The 16,033-nt window shown below is 45.3% G+C and overlaps 1 pseudogene; it reads left to right on the top strand.

Moving 5' to 3' along the window:
• Window positions 1-14,166: 14,166 nt before the first annotated feature.
• Window positions 14,167-16,033, top strand: LOC146399351 (18S ribosomal RNA; annotated as a pseudogene).

Here is a 16,033-nt window from a genome sequence, read left to right as displayed (position 1 = left end):
TTGCATTGTTATATTTGTGTTTGGTTTCCTTCCACTTATATTCTGATGGTTTGAGCTGATATGCCCATGATGTAGGAGAGACTGCTGTGTTTTGTGAAAATACAAACAGCTATAGCAGTCATGCATAAATCCATCATTGGGTTAGCACTCACCGATAGGCTGAAGGCTGGTGTCATTGAATAATTTGATGTCATTATACACTAGGCACTTCCTTCCATTTCCTTTGCAAGGGAATCTTGGGGAAATTGCTGAATTGGGCCCCAGAAGATTATCATTATTACTCCTCTATTAGGCATATGTTGAGAACCCAAGTTCCCCATTCCCCTTGTCTTCCAGTCTAAAGATATAATTTCAAAACTTTTGAGCAGAGACATCCCCTGTGTGGGTGAAATTCCACAGGGACAAAGGAAACCATGCAGGCTGAGAGGGCACCATTGATCTGCATCCCTTTGGAATCATCCCAGAGATCTCCACCATAGGCACTTGGTAATCATGCTGGTACTTGACTTGGGTTGCCCTGGCATGGTCCACTATTCACTGCAGGCATCTATACCCATCTGCCATGTTGGAGTGCTTTTCTCAACAGATGTGCATAACAAGGAGTACAATTTATTGATGTAGATATATGTTAGTAACAAATTCAGACATTGTGTGTGAATTGAGCCATGTTTTAAACAACTAGGTTTAGCTCTCTGTCTTCTTTACCATTTTCTGTCTTCATTCTCTCTAGTTTCTTTCTCTAACTGTATATATCTCTCAAGAATTCTATCCTCTATAATGCAATGCTTGGTGCTAAGTTTCTGTATATTCTATATGCACATATTTTGTGCTACCCATCATTTTCTTATCACCATTTTGTCTATTTATCAATTTGTATTTCTCTCTCTCAGCTTTACATTTTGGAAGATTGTGAAGCCATCAAAAATGCTTTTCTACTTCTGAAGACTCAGTAGAAACCTTAGAACATGGTTTATCTGTGGTTGAAGATATGATATAGTAAAATATCTAGGGGAATTTGCAGAATATTTTTTTACCAGGTGTAATCATAGATCTGTAGTCCTAGTCCTATCTGAAATAGTAGAAATTTTTTTATACTGAGGAAAAATATTTAGGCACGCATTGCCCAGTGGAGCAGGAGAGCCTGAGGAAAGTTCAATCCCCAAAAATAAAGCTGTCTTTGACTGTTTCAGAAAAAAGAAAGTGCTGAAAAGAACTTGAAATAACACACATTCCTGTGAGACATTTAGAGTGGTGCTTAAAATGTGTGGAATGCAGAAAGCTGTGAAACAACATGTGCCCAATATGGAAAACTGTGAAAACAAGTGTTGGGAATGTAGAAATGTGTGAATCCTACAGATCAGAGTTCAGTAGGTCTGGAATATGGCAATGTCTGAACAAGAGACAGTCTACTGTGTTTGCTTGAAGACCATAGTGGCTGTATACAAAAGGCCTGGGAAACTCTGAGCTGGCCTATCATCTTAAAGGGCTTTAGGTTCCTCTACTTCCTTCCAGGTCTTCAAATTTGATGGGAATTTTAAATGACCCTTATATCTCTGCATTTGTGTGACATATGGTCTCTGGTGTCCTTGGCCTAGATAAGCTCTTGGTTTCCAGTGACCACATTGCTGTGCAGCTGTTTGACAACCACATGTGCAGGCTCTACACTTTCTTGATGAGAGCCCTGTGTTTTGGGGATGGGAAAATTCCAGCAACACCACTGATTTCCATAAATCGGAGTGAGACCTCCTTAACTTTTATAAGACCCCTGTCTCCAGGGAGAGCACAATTGGCCAGCATTTTTTCCTGCCATCCTGTAGGTTCTTGAACCTTGGATTCCTCCAACACATCCTGCCCATCCAGCGGTTACGTTGACATATATATCTGGGATGGGGGTTGCATCACCCAAAGGCATTGATGACTTTATGATTGTTCAGCCTGCATATACATAGAAATGTCCTTCAAGATGGCATGTTCAGAAAATGGCTTGGCATTTTGCTTAAATGGTAGAGACTCACCCTAGAATATCAATGTTTCCCCATAACCGTAGTATTTCCCCTCTGGGCTGGAAATTGATGTTGTTTCTTCCAATAGTGATGCCCATGAAGATATCACATCAACTGATCAAATATCCTAATAAGACTTCTCAGAGAATATACCATCCTTTTCTGCTGGCCAACTTTATTATACATCTTTATTTTCATCATTTCACTTGACTCAATTTGGAATTTAGATTAGGAGTAGCCATTGAATAGTTGTCTCTTCAATTGTCTTTACAAACAACAAATATTGATGTCTACCTGTGTGTTTTTTCCTTGTTTCTTTCTTTCTTTTGTTATTTTTTCCTTTTATACTTGTTTATTTTTTCTTGAGCATTTGAAATCATTTCATGTTGAGTATACAAGCCATTCCTGTGAAGTGTTTTCCACAGGTGAGACACTTCTGAATGAGAGATCTCTGAGCAAGCCAGGCATTTCCTATAACCCAAGGCAGTCAAGGAATCTTAATCCTAGTACTGAGCGAGATTGTGGATCTTATTTCTATCGTTCAAGTATTTCCACCTCCCTTTGTTTTTTTCACTCAAATCCCCTACCCCCTTTCTCTTTCTCCATCTGACTCTCCATTTACATCCGGTATTCATACATTTCTCTCTTTGTATTTTTTTCTTGGCTCCCTCCAAACTGTGCCTTATGTTATCAAAATTCTTTTCTTATTTTTGGGAGTTAGGTCTACATGTTTGTCACCCATGACTTTTTCCACAATATAGTCGACTATGCAATATCCCGATTTTGTCTTGGCATTGATGTTCTTAATGCTGTTTTTGCTGCAGTGGGTCCTGATTTGCACTTTCTCTGTTTAGTTTGGTTTTCTAGTTGATCTGTTGGATGTCTCTTTGTCCTTGTGTATCATCAATATGCAGAAAGTTGTAAGAAGTCGTAAGAAGTACAGAGGAGTATTTTTTTTTTATTTTTATGTAAAAAAAGCAAGAGTAACACGATTCCAGGAACACTAGAAATTGTCTTAGTCTGCATTAAGATTGGGGGCTGTGAAGTAAGATATTCAAAAGGAACCCCACCATGGGATAGTAAGTTCTATGTGACTTTCCAAGGAATTATGCATGAGTGCTTGAGAGGAGGAAGGGAGAATATTCTAGTGGGATTTGTCTGCTTTTGTGTCAATTGCCAGGTCTAAAACAGGAGAGCCAATACTGAGGCCTTATGGTTGATAGAAGGCAACCTGTTTCTAGTGGGTATATCTGGAGGAAAGATTCATGGTTTTATAGAGCATGGTATAATTTAGGAAACTAAGGATCCAATGGATGCAAGGATGTGCAGAGAACCACATGTCCCCTGGCCATCACAGCACTTTCATTTGGGAATGCATGACTGGAGGCATTTTCCCATCCTTTTTCAATAACACAAGGACAGGAACACAGATAGGACTGGTGTCCTGGTGATGCAGGCCTCAAAGGATTAATTGTGACACATTAACCATGTGAAGCAGTATAACCATTGTGTCTAGAATTGGTTACATATTTTGCAATTAGTACTTGTAGCAGTTCCAAGAGAAAGGGTACAGCTGTGTTCGCACCACTTAGAAGTTTTCATTTTCTATCAACTAGAAATTCATTCAGTATTTGGCAGTGGTTTGTTTGCATTCTTATATTTTTTTTAAAGCGATTTTTCAATTTTTTTTTTTTTTTTTGTAGTTGTTGCTATTTCTTGGGCCTCTCCTGCGGCATGTATAGGTTCCCATGCTAGGGGTTGAATCGGAGCTGTAGCCACTGGCCTACACCAGAGCCACAGCAACGCAGGATCCGAGCCGCGTCTGCAACCTACACCACAGCTCACGGCAACGCCGGATCGTTAACCCACTGAACAAGGGCAGGGACCGAACCTGCAACCTCATGGTTCCTAGTCGGATTCGTTAACCACTGCGCCACGACGGGAACTCCTGCATTCTTATATTGTGTTTGGTTTCTTTCCACTTACATTCCAATGGTTTGCACTGATATGCTCAGGATGAAGGAAAGATTCCTGTGGTTTGCAGAAAATACACAGAGCTATAGCAGTCATGCATACAGCCATCATTGGGTTAGCACTCCACAACAGGGTGAAGATGGGATTCATCCAATAATTTGATGCCCCTATACACTAGGGTCTTCCTTCCATTTCCTCAGCAAGAGAGTCTCAGGAAGGCTGGGGAATTGGGCCCCATAAGATAAACTTTACTTCTCCTCTCATAGGCATATTTGGAGCCCCCAAGTTCCCCATTCTGCCTGGCTTCCAGTTTACAGATATCATTTGAAAATATTTGAGCAGAGACATCCCTTGTCTGGGGGAATTTCCACAGAGACAAAGACACCAGCTAGGCTGTGAGGGCACCATTGGTCTGCATCCCTGAAGAATCATCCATGAGATCTCCCCTGTAGTTACTGGGGAATCCTTGTGGTACTTGACCTGCATTGCCCTGGCAGGGATCACATTCCACAGTAGGCCACTATACAATTCTGCCATGTTGGAATGCATTTCTCAACAGAGATGCATAACAGGGAGTACAATATCTTGATATAGATTTAGGTTAATAACAAATTCAGATTTTGTGTGTGAATAGAGCCAAGTTTTAGACCACTTGGTTTAGCTCTCTCTCTTCTTTCATATTTTGTTTCGTCAATTTCCTGAGCTTCTTTCTTTATCTATGCATTTCTCTCAAGAATTATATTCTCTTCAATGCAATTTGTGGTGCTAACATCATGTATATTATATACATTCATTAATTTTTCTATTTATCTATCACTTACCATTCATTTTTCTATTTATCACTTTCTCATTCTCTCCCAGGGTTTTATTTTTTGGAGGATTGGGAATGAATCTAAAATCATTTTATATTTCTGGAGACTCAGAAGAATCACTGGACAATGCTTTTATCTGTAGTTGAAGATGTGATATAGTATAATATCTTAGGAAAATTGCAGAATTATTTTATACCAGGTGTAATAATAGATCAGTAGTCCTAATCTTATCTGAAATATTAGCAATTTTATTTACAACGAGGAAAAATAATTAGGCATCCATTGCCCACTTGAGAATGAGAGCCTGAGGAATGGTCAACCCCAAATTATGAAGTTGTCTTTGATGATTTGAGGAAAAAAACGGGTTAAACGAACTTGCAAAACCCACATTCCTGAAAGAAAATTAAAGTAGAGCGTATGATTGTCTGGAATGCAGAATCGTGTGAAACATTCTGTGCCCAATATGGAAAACTGTGAAAAAAGAAGTTTGGAGTGTGGAAATGTGTGACTCCTACAGAGCAGAGCACAGTAGGTCTGGAATGTGGCAAGGTCTGGACTAGATAGTCAGTCTACTTGGATTGCGAAGACCATAGTGGCTGCATTCAAATAGCCTGGATAAATTTGAGCTTGCCTGTAATTTCACAGTGGCTTAGGTTCCTCTACATCCTTCCAGGTCCTCAAAATTGAAGGGGATTTTAAATGCCTCTTGAAATCTCTGAAGGGTATTGAGGTTTTGTCTGTGGTATCCTTGGCCTAGAGAAGAACTTGGTTTCAAGTGACTGCACTGCAGTCCAGCTGTTTGACCATCGTGTGTGCAGGTTTCTTGATGAGAGTCCTGTGTTTTGGGGAATTGTGAAATTTCAGCAGCCCCACAGATTACTATAAATGGGATGGGGCTTCCTCAGCCCTTAAAGAGCCCTGTCTTAAGGGAGAGCACATGGGGCCAGGCTTCTCCCTACAACTCCACTGGTTCTCAAACCATGGATTACTCCACTGAGTCCTTCACATGCAGTGGTATGTTGACATCTGCATCTGGGCGTGGGGTTGCATCACCCAATGGCTTTGATGCCTTCATGCTTCTGCAGCCTGGATAGATATAGAAATGCAGTTGATGATGGCATATTAAGATATTGGCTTGGCTTTTGACAGCAATCATTTTGCCTAAAGGAAACAGACTCACCTCAGAATAACAGTTTTCCCATAAACATGGTGTATTATCTCTAGGTTGGAAGTTAATGTTATATCATCCACCAGAGTTGTCCGTGCAGATATCGCTCCTCTTGACCAAAAGTCCTGACGGTATTTCTCATAGAGCACAGTAACATTTTTTCCTGGCCAACATTTCTGGCCAACTGAATTTATTTTCACAAAATCAATTGACACATTGTAGGACTTAGAATAGGAGTATTCATTGAATAGGATACATTGTAGGATTTAGAATAGGCGCATCCACTCGAATTGTGGTCTCTTCCACTGGATGAAACAACAAATATGAATATACACCTGTGGGTATATACACTTGTTTATTTCTGTATTGTTTGTGGTGATTGCTTCCTTTTTATTCTTGGTAATTTCTGAAGCACTTTGAATAGAATTCATCATGAGTATACAACACATTCTTGTGTACTCACTTCCAAAGTTGAGGCATTTTTGTATGACAGAACGCAATCCTGGGGAGTCGAGGAATCTTGATATCCAGGAACTAAGAAAAATTATGGATCTTATTTCCATCCCTAAAGGTTTTCAGTCTCCCTTGGTTGTTCTCAATGAAAATTCCTGCTGCATTTTAATCGCTCAATTTCTCTCTCTCTCACTTCCACTGTGACCATGTTTTACTCACTTTTTATTTTTTTTCTTCCTTGCAAACCATCTTACATCACCAAATAATTTCCCTATTTTGCAAGTCATGTCTACATGAATGGCACCGTTGACGTTGTACACTATGGCGTCGACAGTGTAATATGCAGACTTGTGGTTGGTGTTGAAGTCGTCACTACTGCATGTGCTGAGGTGCGTCCTGATGGACACTTGCCCGGTTGAGTTGGATATTCAAGACGATCTGCTGGATGTCTCTTTGTCCTGATGTATCATAAATATCCGGGACGTTGGAAGCTCACCTGAAGAGAAGTTGGCTTAGTGTGTATGCGGAAGCAAATGCTGGGAGACACAGCATCCAGGAAAACTGGCAATGGTCTTCGAAAGCCTTTGGTTTGGGGGCTGTGGGGTAAGAGCTTCGCAAGGGGACCCGCCATGGGGCAGTCACTTGCATGCGAATCACCAAGGACGTATTCCTGGGTGCCGGCCGGACAGAAGGGAGACCAATCCAGGGGGAATTCCTCTGCTTCTTTGTGCTTTGACAGGTCTAGACCAGGAGAGCCCACACTGAGGCCATGTGGCTGAGATCAGGCAACCTGTTGCTAGTGGGTATTTCGGGAGGAGAGGCTCCTGGTGGCCTAGAGCGTGGCATAACTCAGGAAGCCATGGATTTCGTGGTTGCAAGGGTATGCAGGGAACCACAAGTCCACTGGCTATCACAAACTTTTCCCTTGGGGTGGTGTGGACCCACGGCCCTTTCTTCCATTCTTGTCCACCACCACTAGGGCCTGAACACAGATAGGACCGGAGTCCTTTTTATTCAGGGCCCCTAGACTAATTGTGACTCATTCAAAGTACGAGGCATCATAATCAGAATGTCTCGAGCTGGTGAACCATTTTGCAAGCAATACTGGAAGGCGTTGCATCAGAAATGGTATTGTTACATCAGAACCTCCTAGAAGTTTTCTTTTTCTACCCTCCAGAAATGCATTCAGTGTCTGATCGTGGTTTTTTTGCATTGTTCTATTTGTGTTTGTTTCCCTACCATTTAGTTTCTGATGGTTTGTGCTGAAGTGCCCTGGACATAGGAGAGGCTACTGTGTTATCAAAAAGTACCCCCTTTTATAGCCATTGTGCTTACTCCCATCAATAATTTAGAACTCACCAGTAGGCTGAAGGCTGGTTTCTTCCAAAAATTTGATATCCGTATACACTAGGGTCTTCTTTCCATTTTCTTTGCCAGGGTGTCTTGGGAATTTCGCTGAATTGGGCCCAGAGAATGGACTTTACTCCTCCCCTCGTAGGCATCATTGGTGCCCCCAAGTTCCCCATTCCACTTGGCTTCCAGTGTACAGATATCTTTTTCAAAACATGTGAGCAAAGACAGCCCTTGACATTGGGAATCTCTACAGGTTAAAATGACACACGAAAGGCCCAAAGGGCACCAGTGACCTGCAACCTGCTGAAACATTCCTGAGATCTCTGTCATAGGTCCTTGGGAATCCTGGTTGTAATTGACCTGGGTTGACCTGGCAAAGTCCACAATTCACTGCAGACCACTAAACACCTCTGCCACGTTGCAATGCTTTTCTCAAAATCGATACATTACTGGGTGTACAATATCTTGATATAGATATAAGTTCCTAAAAATTCAGACGTCGTGTGTGAATAGAGCCAAGTTTTATCCCAGTTCGTTTAGCTCCCTGTCATCTTTCCAATTTTCCGTCTTTCATTCTCCTTAACTTCTTTACCTATATATTTCTCTCAAGGTTTCTATCCTCTACAATGCAAGGCTTGGCTCTAGCCTCCTGCACCTTCTATATATTAATATACATTTTTATCTCTCTCTCTCATCATCAATTTCTCTCCTATTTACCAATTTTAATTCTCTATCTGGGTTTTATTTTTTGGATGATTGTTAACCAATCAAAAATTCTTTTCTACTTCTGGAGACTCAGAGGAAACACTGGACCCTGGTTTTTTCTATGGTTGAAGGTATACTTTAGCTTAATATATTAGGAAATCTGCAGAATTTATTTTTTCCAGGTGTAATCATAGATCAGTGATCATATTCCTATCTGAAAAATTAGCAATTTTGTTAATATGAGGAAAAATATTTAGGTACACATTGCTCAGTGGAGCAGGAGGGCCTGAGGAAGGTTTGCGTGCAAATAATGAAGCTGTCTTTTAAGGTTTCAGAAAAAAAAAAAAAAACAAAAAAAACAGGTGTTAAAACTAGAGAATCCCACATTCCTGAAAGAAAAGTAAAGCAGAGCACAAGAATATGTGGAATTCAGCAAGCTGTGAAACAATTTGTGCCCAATATGGAAAACTGTGAAAAGAACAGTTTGGAATGTGAAAATGCATGAATCTGACGGAGCGGAGCACAATAGGTCTGCAATATGGCAAGGTCTGAACCAGAGTGTCAGTCTATGTGGCTTTCCCTGAAGAACATAGTGCCTGCATTCAAAAGGCCTGGGAAACTCTGAGCTGGGCTGCCATTTTAAAGGGACTTACTTTCTTTTACTTCCTCCCAGGTCTGCAAACTTGAGGGGAATTTTTTTTTTAATTTTTCTATTTTTATTTTTTATTTTTATTTTTATTTTATTTTCCCACTGTACAGCAAGGGGGTCAGGTTATCCTTGCATGTATACATTACAATTACAGTTTTTCCCCCACCATTTCTTCAGTTGCAACATGAGTATCTAGACATAGTTCTCAATGCTATTCAGCGGGATCTCCTTGTAAATCCATTCTAAGTTGTGTCTGATAAGCCCAAGCTCCCAATCCCTCCCACTCCCTCTCCCTCCCATCAGGCAACCACAAGTCTCTTCTCCAAGTCCATGAGTTTCTCTTCTGAGGAGATGTTCATTTGTGCTGGATATTAGATTCCAGTTGTAAGTGATATCATATGGAATTTGTCTTTGTCTTTCTGGCTCATTTCACTCAGTATGAGATTCTCTAGTTCCATCCATGTTGCTGCAAATGGCATGATGTCATCCTTTTTTATGGCTAAGTAGTATTCCATTGTGTATATATACCACCTCTTCCGAATCCAATCATCTCTCGATGGACATTTGGATTGTTTCCATGTCCTGGCTATTGTGAATAGTGCTGCAATGAACATGCGGGTGCATGTGTCTCTTTTAAGTAGAGCTTTGTCTGGATAGATGCCCAAGAATGGGATTGCGGGGTCATATGGAACTTCTATGTATAGATTTCTAAGGTATCTCCAAACTGTTCCCCATAGTGGCTGTACCAGTTTACATTCCCACCAACAGTGCAGGAGGGTTCCCTTTTCTCCACAGCCCCTCCAGCACTTGTTATTTGTGGATTTATTAATGATGGCCATTCTGACTGGTGTGAGGTGGTATCTCGTGGTAGTTTTGATTTGCATTTCTCTTATAATCAGCGATGTTGAGCATTTTTTCATGTGTTTGCTGGCCATCTGTATATCTTCTTTGGAGAAATGTCTATTCAGGTCTTTTGCCCATTTTTCCATTGATTGATTGGTTTTTTTGCTGTTGAGTTGTATAAGTTGCTTATATATTCTAGAGATTAAGCCCTTGTCAGTTGCATCAGTTGAAACTATTTTCTCCCATTCTGTAAGTTGTCTTTTTGTTTTCTTTTTGGTTTCCTTTGCTGTGCAAAAGCTTTTCAGTTTGATGAGGTCCCATGGGTTTATTTTTGCTCTAATTTCTATTGCTTTGGGAGACTGACCTGAGAAAATATTCATGAGGTTGATGTCAGAGAGTGTTTTGCCTATGTTTTCTTCTAGGAGTTTGAAGGTGTCCTGTTGTATATTTAAGTCTTTCAGCCATTTGGAGTTTATTTTTGTTCATGGTGTGAAGGTGTGTTCTAGTTTCATTAACATAAAATGGGAAAAGGAAAGTCTATTCAGCAAGCATTGCTGGGAAACCTTGAGGGGAATTTTAAATGACTGATAGATCTCTGCATTTGCATAAAGTGTGGTCTATAGAGTCCATGGTCTAGATAATCCCTTGGTTGCCAGGGCCCACAGAGTTGTCCAGCTCTTTGAGAACCATGTGTGCTGACTCTAAACTTTCTTGATGGGAGGCCTTATATTTTGGGGAAAGGGGATATTCCAGCAACTTCTCTCATTTCCATAAATTGGGGAAGGGCCTCCTCAGCCTTTATAAGACCCATGTCTCCAGGGAGGGCAAAGCGGGCCAGCATTCTTCGTGTCATCCATTCGTTCTTGAGCGATGGATTCCTCCAGCACATGCTGCACATCCAGCAGTATGACAACATCTGCCTCTGGGCTGGGGGTTGAAATTCCCATGCATGTGCAGCTTACATAGATATATAAATGCCCTTTATGACACTGTGTTTTCCCCTCTGGTCTCTCTTACCCAAGGGCTGTGGGGCATGAGGCTGTAGGATCTTCTACCCTGTATGCCTCCCTGCAGTGGGTACCCAGTGGCTTAGCTGGAACAACCCCACCCTGTTGGATCCATACCACATGTCAGGCATCCTCCCTCCTGGGTTGTGAGCCACTCTTGCCTGAGAGAAGATGGCGCAGGTGGTGCTGTGCTGTTGAGCCTGAGGCAGGCTCTGCTGGCTCTCCCTCCCCACTACTCGTCTTTCCTTGGCTCTGCCAGGACTGATCAATGTGGTGATATGTCACTCTCCTTGGGCAGGCCTAAGCCACACCAGATGAGGGATGGCTGTTCATGGTGAACTGAGCCACTCTTCTATTTCTGTCTTTGGGCCCCTCACTGCTCCTCCCAACCTGCTGGTGGTGTGGGGGAAGGCAGGGGTGCAGCCTCCAGCCCGACCCTTGATCTCCCACCTTGTGCCTTATGGTGTCACTGGGGGGGTCTTGGGTTCTTTGACACAGCAGACACTCTTGCTTCTCCTCTTTGGCCTGTCCCTCTTGAGTGGTCCCTCCCCAAAGTAGGGGAAGCCTCCTTTGCTGCCATGCTGCTCATCCCCGTGGGTACATGAGCATGCCTTGCCTGGCCCTCTGTGCTGCCCCTGGAATGCTCCAGATTGTCTGTCATGTGTCTAAAACTGGTGTTGTTTTTCTCTCCCAGCAGTGAGTCCCCTAGGGTCCCCACTGTGGTGGTGGGTCCCATGAGAAGCTTCCTCATGGAGGAGGTCAAGACAGTAAGGCAGATGAAGTCTTTGTTCCCTCTGGGGGGATTCAGGTGGGCGCATTGTCATAGGTCTCCTTCTCTATGTTCCAGTGGGGACAGACCTTGGCCCTTGAGCACACTCAGCATGCTTCTCCCTTGACCAGGAAGGCTGCATGCAGTCTTGAGAGTGACTGTGGAGGGCCAGGAGGGTCCTGTCTGGCTTTTCTGAAATGTGTCCCTCCAGCCACGTAAAAGTCTGAAAGGCAAGCCTGGTGGTAGCACAGGCTCTTGTCCTCATGGCTCTGACCATGGACACTCACATTGGCTGTGTACTTTACACATACTGCAGATCCCCCTGTGACTTCCACTCTTTGAGAGTGTGTTCCCAACCCCCCCACCCCTTGGGTCCCTAAGGGGAAAAGAGATGGTGTGTGGGACACGAGGCCCCCTCAGTGAAAAAGCCTTCTCTAGTGATGTGAGAGGGTACCTTGTGGTACCAGATGGTGCCCCAGCCACTGCCCCTGTGAAGTTTTCAAGCAGTAGCTGCTGGGGCTACTTGCCACAGCTTGTGGGCAAAAGCTGCCCTCCCGTGAGGGGTGTTCTGGCCCCGCAGTGGGGTCCAGCATTGCTCTTTTGCCTAACATGGCCCGCACCTCCTCCCTCTGAGATGGGGGAGGGTCACACTGAGCCAGGCTGTGTTGGCATCCAACGTTGGGCTCTGCATAGGGCGTGAGCACGTGGTGGCCTCACTCGGAGGGGAAGCAGAGGGGGGCGATGCATGCCTCACCCCAAGCGTGCCCTCCATCCCCTCCACTGCCAGCCAATGTCTGTTCTGCCCACACTCACCTGCAGTTGAAGCTGGTGGGTGGTGGTGGTGAGCAAGCAGTGTTCCCACCACCTGCCTCGGAAGAATTTCCCTGAGGGGTCAGGCTCTGATGGGGGCGACCAAGTAAAGGATGGATAGGAGGAGGACAGAAGGATAGGTGGATGGGTGATTAGGCAGATGAACCCTCCCACATGGCTGGGGGGGTTGCATACGGGTCCCAGTGGCAGGGCTGGGTTGTGGGGTGCTCTGGGATGACTGAGGCTGCCTGGTATCCCAGGGGTCCTGGGACTGCCATCATGGTGTGGTGGTGTGATCCCATGCTCGTTTTCCTGGTGGCCTGGTGTGTCTGGGTCGTTTTTCTTTTCCCTGGGCAGGCACCTGTGTCCTTCCATCGCAGCTCTTGCCCCATGTACATTGCTACCCTTCCCCAATGCTGCTGGCCCTTCCCCTGCCCCAAACAGTTGACCACCCTGCCTCCCCATGCCATGTGTCTCTCTCCCAGCCAACCTGGGACCTGAAATGGCTCCACCTCATGTGGGTGTCACCCTCTGGCCGCCACAGCCAGAAGGGTGTCCCTAGGTGATGTGGTTCTTGGGTTCCCCTTGTGTGTGGGAAGGGGGGAAAGAGAATTGGTCTCAGAGTGTGCATGTGGGGCACGGTGGACATCAGTAGGTGTCTCAGGAGACGGTTTCCATGGGGCAGGTTGTGGCTCTTCAGTGTCATAGGTTGCAGTCAAGGGTCACCAAGAGGGGGGGACCTGGGGGCCAAGGAAAGGTCAGTCGAAGTCCTGGGTGTTGCAGCAGGACTGCCCTTGTGCTGGATGTCTCTGGTGGTGAGACCCCATGTCCTTCCCTGACAGCCAACTCGCATCTGGGTTCTTTGGACAGTCCCCATGCCCACCTCGTGGAGGCCTGTGGCCACCCCCCTCCACCACCATCTCTTTGTGGCATCTCTCTTAATGCTGGCTGCTCCCACATTCATCCTCCTCACTCCCACTCTTCTGTCCAACCACCCATCTGTTCCCATCTGCTGATCCCCAGGCTGCATCCTTGTGTGTCTTGCCTGCTGCAGCCCCGCTCCATGCCTGCCACTGCTTGCTGTTGTATGTACACTGGTGTCATTGCCTGCAGTGAAAGGGCAGCCTTTGACCCACCCTCCATGTGTTCCCTCTCCTCTGAACTCACCTGAGCACCAGTCAGGACGTGGCTAGCCGTGGTGGGCTGGCCACCATAGCTGCACCATTCCCAGGTGGGGCGGTGTTGGAGGGGTACCTTGGGCCTTGGCCATTGAGCCACCCACCATGTCTGAGTGAGCATGTAGATCGGCCCCAAACCAAAGGCCCAGTGCCCTGGCCCTGCTCCCTAGGCTACCAGAGAGGGAGGTCCACATCAGGGGGGTGGTGTGCAGCTTAGTGCTTCCCCCACCCCTCCATGAGGCTGCTGTGCAGCCCTGTCCTGCTTGCACCCTCAGTCGAGTAGTGGGTGGCCCGTCCTATGTCCTCGCCTGTGGAATAGCAGGCCTTCCCTCCACGGATGTGCACCTCTGCCCCCTGCCCCGCAGATGCTCCCCACCCCCGCACGTGCTGCCCCCACACACCTCACACTGTGGTCCACCTGGCCCACTGTCCCCTCATCTCCTACTTGGTTGATCCTGCCAGTAGCATATGTTTGTCTCAAAGATTAAGCCATGCATATCTAAGTATGCAGAGGAGGTACAGTGAAACTGCAAATGGCTCATTAAATCAGTTATGGTTCCTTTGATTGCTTGCTCCTCTTCTACTTGAATAACTGATAATCTTAGCGATAATCCATGCCTATGGGCACTGACTCTCTTTGCGTGATGTGTGGTGGGGGGAAATCCATGAATTTATCAGGCCAAAACCAACCTGGTCAGCCTCCTCCCCTCACTCCCTGGCCCCAGCTGGCAGGGGGAGGGGGTTGGCTTTGGAGACCCTAGATAATCTCAGGCCAATCACATGGCCCTGTGGCAGCAACAACTCCTTCGAATGCCTGCCCTATCAACTTTCAATGGTAGTCACTGTGCCTACCATGGTGACCATGAGTGATGGGGAGTCAGGGTTCAAATCTGGAGAGGGAGTCTGAGAAATGGCCTCCACAACCAAGGAAGGCAGCAGGCATGCAAATTACCCACTCCGTTCCCAGTGAGGTAGTGATGAAAAATAACACTACAGAACTCTTTCGAGGCCCTGTAATTGGAATGAGTCTACTTTAAATCCTTCCACGAGGATCCATTGGAGGGCAAGTCTGATGCCAGCAGCCATTGTAATTCTACCTCCAATGGCATATATTAAAGTTGCTGCAGTTAAAAAGCTCATAGTTGGATCTTGGGAGTGGGCAGGCTGTCTGCAACAAGGCGAGCCACCACCGGTCCTACACCTTGCCCCTCAGCACCCTCTTGATGCTCATAGCTTAGGTGCCCCATGGGGCCCTAAGCATTTACTTTGAAAAAAATTAGAGTATTCGAAGCAGGCCCAAGCCTCCTGGATACCACAGCTAAGAATAATGGAATAGGACCATGGTTCTACTTTGTTGGTTTTCAGAACTGAGGCCATGATTAAGGACAGCCAGGGACATTCATATTGCACCACTAGAGGTGAAATTCTTGGACCAGTACAAGGTGGACCAGAGCAAAAGCATTTGCCAAGAATGTTTTCATCAATCAAGAACAAAAATCAGAAGTTTGAAGACAATCAGATGCTGTCATAGTTCCAACCATAAACGATACCAACTGGAGATGTGGTGACGTTATTCCCGTGACCCACCAGGCAGCTTCCGGGAAACCAAAGTCTTTGGATTCTGGGGGGAGTATGGTTGAAAAGGTGAAACTTAAAGGAATTGATGGAAGGGCACCACCAGGAGTGGAGCCTGCAGCTTATATTGACTCAACATGGGAAACCTCTCCCCACCTGGACATGGACAGGATTGACAGATTGGTAGCTCTTTCTCAGTTCCATGGGTGCTGGTGCATGGCCATTCTTAGTTGGTGGAGCCATTTGTCTGGTTAATTCTGATAACCAGTGAGACTCTGGCACTGGCATGCTAACTAGTTATGTGACCTCCAAGTGGTCAGCATCCCCCAACTTCTTAGAGAGACAAGTGGCATTCAGCCCCCTAAGATTGAGCAATAACAGGTCTGTGATGCCCTTAGGTGTCTGGGGCTGCACGTGCACTACACTGACTGGCAGGCACTGGTAACCCGCTGAACCCTGCTCATGATGGGGATCAGGGATTGCAATTATTCCCCATGAACGAGGAATTCCCAGTAAGTGTGAATCATAAGCTTGTGTTGATTAAGTCCCTGCCATTTGTACACACCGCCCATCGCTACTACCAATTGGATGGTTTAGTGAGGCTCTCAGATACACCCCACCAGGGTTGGCACACAGCCCTGGCAGACTGCTGAGAAGATGGTTGAACTTGACTACCTAGAGGAAGTAAAAGTCATAACAAGCTTTCTGTAGGTGAATGTGTGGAAGGATCATTA

The sequence above is a fragment of the Sus scrofa genome, chromosome 10 (genome assembly GCF_054392235.1).
Source record: "Sus scrofa isolate SSC_HxYL_T2T_F1_AM1 chromosome 10, Sscrofa_HxYL_maternal_Yorkshire_Landrace_v2.0, whole genome shotgun sequence".
In the NCBI taxonomy this organism is placed as follows: Eukaryota; Metazoa; Chordata; class Mammalia; order Artiodactyla; family Suidae; genus Sus; species Sus scrofa.
This window is presented reverse-complemented; position numbering and strand designations above follow the sequence as displayed.